Below are 6004 nucleotides of genomic sequence, written 5' to 3'. Positions count from 1 at the left end.
CCAGATGGCGGATACGGATACCGACACGGACTCTGATTTCAGTGTCGACTATAGTGAGGCCAGTTTACATCCGAAATTGGTGAAGAGTATTCAGTACATGATTGTGGCAATTAAAGATGTTTCTCCTTCATCCACTAGGGGCCACTGGAGCGTAGTTACAATGGGGAAATAGTAGGCAGTAATTGGGAGCTGGCACTTTAAATTTCTAACACTGTGGCTAGCTCCTCCCCTACTATCTCCCCTCCAAGCCAGTCTTAGTTAGTGCCCGAGGGAGCTGGTTCACTTGGGTTTTAGCTGAAGAAATTTTTCTTTTCATTTTTCTTTCTAACACACACAGACTGGCAGCTCTGCCACTGCCAGTCTGCACCGCGGGAGCTGCCGGCGGGGTCCCATCGCAGCTGCTTGCGGCTCGGGATGGGCCCCGGCTGAGGGAGACACTGAGCTCTCCTGAGCTGGCCGGACACCGCTGCGTGCGGCGCGTGTCGGGGCCGCTCCACCAGCAGAAGATTCCGGCAGCATGGCAGCGGTAAGTCTTAAAAGGGGCCGGACACCGCCGCGTGTCGGGGCCGATCTGTCGAGCAGTGTAAAGTGCGGCACCTGACGGAACTACAGGACAGCGGTGAGTACAATCTCCTCCAGACTGATTTATTATTTTACACTGTCAGTTTTAGTGGTTTAATTATGCATTATGTGGTGGTTGGACGGATCCCCTATACTCCCCAGTCATAGACAGGCTGGAGGGTATCAAAGGCGCACTTTGTATTTTAAACATTAGTGGGAGCTTCAGCCCGCTCTGTAAGCAGGCTCAGCGCTCTCCGCTCCCCAGCTGCAGCATACAGGCAGCCGGGTGATACACGCTTCCCGCTTATTTTTACAGCAGCAGCGGGTTTAAATTTGAATTGAGCGTCGAAAGGGGAGGGGGCGGAGCTAACTCCCGCTCCGTACGGCGGGCTCAGCGATTTCCGCTCCCCGGCCGCAGCATACAGGCGGCCGGGGAGATACAGGGCGCTTCCCGCTTAGTGAACAGCAGCGGGTTTCATTTTGAATTTGGCGCCGAAGCGGGGGGGGGGGGGGCGGAGCTAACTCCCGCTCTGTACGGCGGGCCTCAGCGCTCTCCGCTCCCCGGCCGCTACAGCACCGCTTACAAGTCCTCCGCTCCCCGGGCCGCTACAGCACCGCTTACAAGTCCTCCGCTCCCCGGGCCGCTGCAATGAGGTTATTTTACAGGTAACAAGGTGGGGGTGAAGCTTATTCCCGCTTTGCTCAGCGGGCTCCCGGCGGCGGCTCGCAGCGCTCATTGTCAGGCAACAGATCCTGTCTCAGGGGGATTTTAGTTTTTTCTGTGCAGGGAGATGCTGACATATTTATTTTATCTCACCTTGGCTACATTCCTCCCTGCAGGGGAGTCCTCTGCCAGGCATTTCATAAAGGCTGTAGATCAGGGAGCCTGCTCTATAACAGGAGCTGGGGCTCAGCTCATTAATGATTGAAATCTGGTATGCAATATTTATTTACCCTACAGTATTTCACATAGACAGTATTTAGCTACCCTGTTGGGTTCACTGTATGAGTGTGTGTGTATGTATGTATATATATATATATATATATATATATATATATATATGCATACAATACCATATATGGGGGGTAAAACCACTTCCGCAATGTTTTATAATAACAAAATACTGAAAACATCTGGTGCACCTAAATTAGCGGTACACTACATACAGGGCGGGGTGTTGCCTTCCCTTTATTATTCCTTGGTGTCACTGGGTACTAATGATATTGGTAATTTGGGGAATGTGTATATATGAGACAGTGTGGCTCAGCACACTAATCCCCTAAACACCCAACCACAGAGGCCTGGGTTCAAGTATCTCCACAGATACTTTATGGCATCAGACAAATAGCGCTGCGGCTCAGTACGCTAGTAGCGGGTATCTGAACAGGGGGACCAGGGTCTGAATCCCAACAAAAAAAAAACAAAAAAAACTTTAAAGGGAGCTCCTATAGCCTAGTGGCTAAGACTCCTGTCCCACAACGCAGCGCTACTGGTTCAGGTCTCCGCTGCTCCAGAAAGTTTATTTGAATCGTGTCGGTCACTACACATTATAGTGCAGACCTTACATAGGGCTCTGTTTATTTAACCCACCTTTTCTCCTTTCGTTTGTCTCACCTGGGATAGTCAAATAATTCCCTCTTAGGTATGAAGTATGCGGTGGAGCCATCTGCTTAGCCCTCCACACACCTGCAGGACACTCCTGTTTGAACAGCTCAGATTATACAGGTTTCTAAATGAATCTTGATAACCTTCCAGGTTACACAACTCGGCGGTGGAAAGGCCTCTCTGGGAGGAGGCGAGAGATGTCCAGGATACGGAGGATGTCTGTTTTCGGTGCAGTCTGAACCAGTGTCTCAGAATATCCAGGTGCATTATACAGCAGTTCGTCTGATACTGCAGGTAAAGGAGGCGGACACGTCAGGTCCATCAGGGTTCGACGCCGATGACGAAATGGTCCAGTTTCGGATGGGCTGGGCAGGCTCCGGTAGGCGGCTTGCAGACACCCGAATACACAATTTCAGGTATAAAACAATGTTGGTTTTCCCATCCTTTCACTGCAGACGGAAGGAAATGGCATCAGAACCTCTCCAGGTATACCCCTCAATGTATCACCGGTCCAACACGCTGCCGTTTTCCTGAGGCAACATTGCTCAGGTATCCATCGAAGCATATACGGCAGCGGGGTTCTACCTTGTCCGGAGCAGGTAGGTTGTGGAACAATTGTCCTCTAGGTTACAGGATATTTCGCATCAGGATCAATTGATACTTTGGGACAGATCAGAATCACGATTCTGCTTTATGTTCTTTTGAGGTCTCCACATCTGCAGACTCGGAACCTGCATTTTCGCTTGGGCTGTCTTAACCCGACGACCTCTGGGGCTGCGACAGTGACAGGTGAACATGAAATCCTACGGGGCAGATGGTTCAGGGGAAGGAACTTTCTGCAGGATTTCTTGAACCATTGGAGGTAAGTCCACTTTTCTTTCTCCTACTACTGCCCCAGTTCCAAGACGGACCTTTACCGGTCTTTCCTTTAGATCTTTCCGTGCCCTTTCAAGCTTTCGACTCCACACGGGCGATATCTCCGTCGCCAGGGGATCTCAGGGTAACAGGCTGAAGCAGAGGTTCAGCATCCTCGGTCCAGTCTGATTTTAGGTCATCCTATACACCCACTACAGGTTAGACCTTCCTACCACCTGGAGGGTCCCAGGGTAGGCGCAGGTCGGTGGTCCTACGGGGAGTACTGAGAAGGCTTGGGCGGTTACAGACTAGATTTTGGAGTACAGCCGTCTCAGGAGTCCTTGGGCATGGGTCGGCCGATTTACGATGACAAGAGAGTCATACTGCAGGCGGCGCTCCATATGCTTCTAACCGCAAAGGGTGTTAATCCCTGTTTCTCTATCGTCCTAAGTGGATGCTGGGGTTCCTGAAAGGACCATGGGGAATAGCGGCTCCGCAGGAGACAGGGCACAAAAGTAAAGCTTTTACAGGTCAGGTGGTGTGTACTGGCTCCTCCCCCTATGACCCTCCTCCAGACTCCAGTTAGATTTTTGTGCCCGGCCGAGAAGGGTGCAATTCTAGGTGGCTCTCATAAAGAGCTGCTTCGAGAGTTTAGCTTAGGTTTTTTATTTTACAGTGATTCCTGCTGGCAACAGGATCACTGCAACGAGGGACAGAGGGGAGAAGAAGTGAACTCACCTGCGTGCAGGATGGATTGGCTTCTTGGCTACTGGACATGAAGCTCCAGAGGGACGATCACAGGTACAGCCTGGATGGTCACCGGAGCCACGCCGCCGGCCCCCTCACAGATGCTGAAGCAAGAAGAGGTCCAGAATCGGCGGCTGAAGACTCCTGCAGTCTTCTTAAGGTAGCGCACAGCACTGCAGCTGTGCGCCATTTTCCTCTCAGCACACTTCACACGGCAGTCACTGAGGGTGCAGGGCGCTGGGAGGGGGGCGCCCTGGGAGGCAAATGAAAACCTTTAAAAAGGCTAAAAATACCTCACATATAGCCCCAGAGGCTATATGGAGATATTTACCCCTGCCTAAATGTACTAAATAGCGGGAGACGAGCCCGCCGGAAAAGGGGCGGGGCCTATCTCCTCAGCACACGGCGCCATTTTCTGTCACAGCTCCGCTGGTCAGGAAGGCTCCCAGGTCTCTCCCCTGCACTGCACTACAGAAACAGGGTATAACAGAGAGGGGGGGCAAAATAAATGGCAATATATCAATATAAAAGCAGCTATAAGGGAGCACTTAATCATAAGGCTATCCCTGTCATATATAGCGCTTTTTGGTGTGTGCTGGCAGACTCTCCCTCTGTCTCCCCAAAGGGCTAGTGGGTCCTGTCTTCGTATAGAGCATTCCCTGTGTGTCTGCTGTGTGTCGGTACGTGTGTGTCGACATGTATGAGGACGTTATTGGTGTGGAGGCGGAGCAATTGCCAAATATGAGGATGTCACCTCCTAGGGGGTCGACACCAGAATGGATGCCTTTATTTGTGGAATTACGGGATAGCGTCAACTCGCTTAAGCAGTCGTTTGCCGACATGAGGCGGCCGGACACTCAATTAGTGCCTGTCCAGGCGCCTCAAACACCGTCAGGGGCTGTAAAACGCCCCTTGCCTCAGTCGGTCGACACAGACCCAGACACAGGCACTGATTCCGGTGGTGAAGGTGACGAATCAACCGTATTTTCCAGTAGGGCCACACGTTATATGATTTTGGCAATAAAGGAGATGTTACATTTAGCTGATACTACAGGTACCACTAAACAGGGTATTATGTGGGGTGTGAAAAAACTACCAGTAGTTTTTACCGAATCAGAAGAATTAAATGACGTGTGTGATGAAGCGTGGGGTGCCCCGATAAAAAACTGCTAATTTCAAAGAAGTTATTGGCTTTATACCCTTTCCCGCCAGAGGTTAGGGAGCGCTGGGAAACACCTCCTAGGGTGGACAAAGCGCTAACACGCTTATCAAAACAAGTGGCGTTACCCTCTCCTGAGACGGCCGCACTTAAAGATCCATCAGATAGGAGGATGGAAAATATCCAAAAAGGTATATACACACATGCAGGTGTTATACTACGACCAGCTATTGCGACTGCCTGGATGTGCAGTGCTGGGGTAGTTTGGTCAGAGTCCCTGATCGAAAATATTGATACCCTGGACGGGGACAATATTTTACTGTCGTTAGAACAAATAAAGGATGCATTTCTTTATATGCGTGATGCACAGAGAGATATCTGCACACTGGCATCACGGGTAAGTGCTATGTCCATTTCGGCCAGAAGAGCTTTATGGACACGACAGTGGACAGGCGATGCGTAGAGGAGTTATTTGGGGTCGGTCTATCGGATTTGGTGGCCACGGCTACGGCCGGGAAATCCACCTTTCTACCTCAAGTCACTCCCCAACAGAAAAAGGCACCGACTTTTCAACCGCAGCCTTTTCGTTCCTTTAAAAATAAGAGAGCAAAGGGCTATTCATATCTGCCACGAGGCAGAGGACGAGGGAAGAGACAGCAACAGGCAGCTCCTTCCCAGGAACAGAAGCCCTCCCCGGCTTCTACAAAAGCCTCAGCATGACGCTGGGGCTTCGCAAGCGGACTTGGGGGCGGTAGGCGGTCGTCTCAAAAATTACAGCGCGCAGTGGGCTCACTCGCAGGTAAATCCCTGGATCCTGCAGATAATATCTCAGGGGTACAGGTTGAAATTAGAGACAAAGCCACCTCGCCGTTTCCTGAAGTCGGCTTTACCAACGTCCCCCTCAGAAAGGGAGACGGTTTTGGAAGCCATTCACAAGCTGTATTCTCAGCAGGTGATAGTCAAGGTACCTCTTCTACAACAAGGGAAGGGGTATTATTCCACTCTTTTTGTGGTACCGAAGCCGGATGGCTCGGTAAGGCCTATTCTAAATCTGAAGTCCTTGAACCTGTACATAA

The sequence above is a fragment of the Pseudophryne corroboree genome, chromosome 7 (assembly GCF_028390025.1).
Source record: "Pseudophryne corroboree isolate aPseCor3 chromosome 7, aPseCor3.hap2, whole genome shotgun sequence".
Lineage (NCBI taxonomy): Eukaryota > Metazoa > Chordata > Amphibia > Anura > Myobatrachidae > Pseudophryne > Pseudophryne corroboree.
This window is presented reverse-complemented; position numbering follows the sequence as displayed.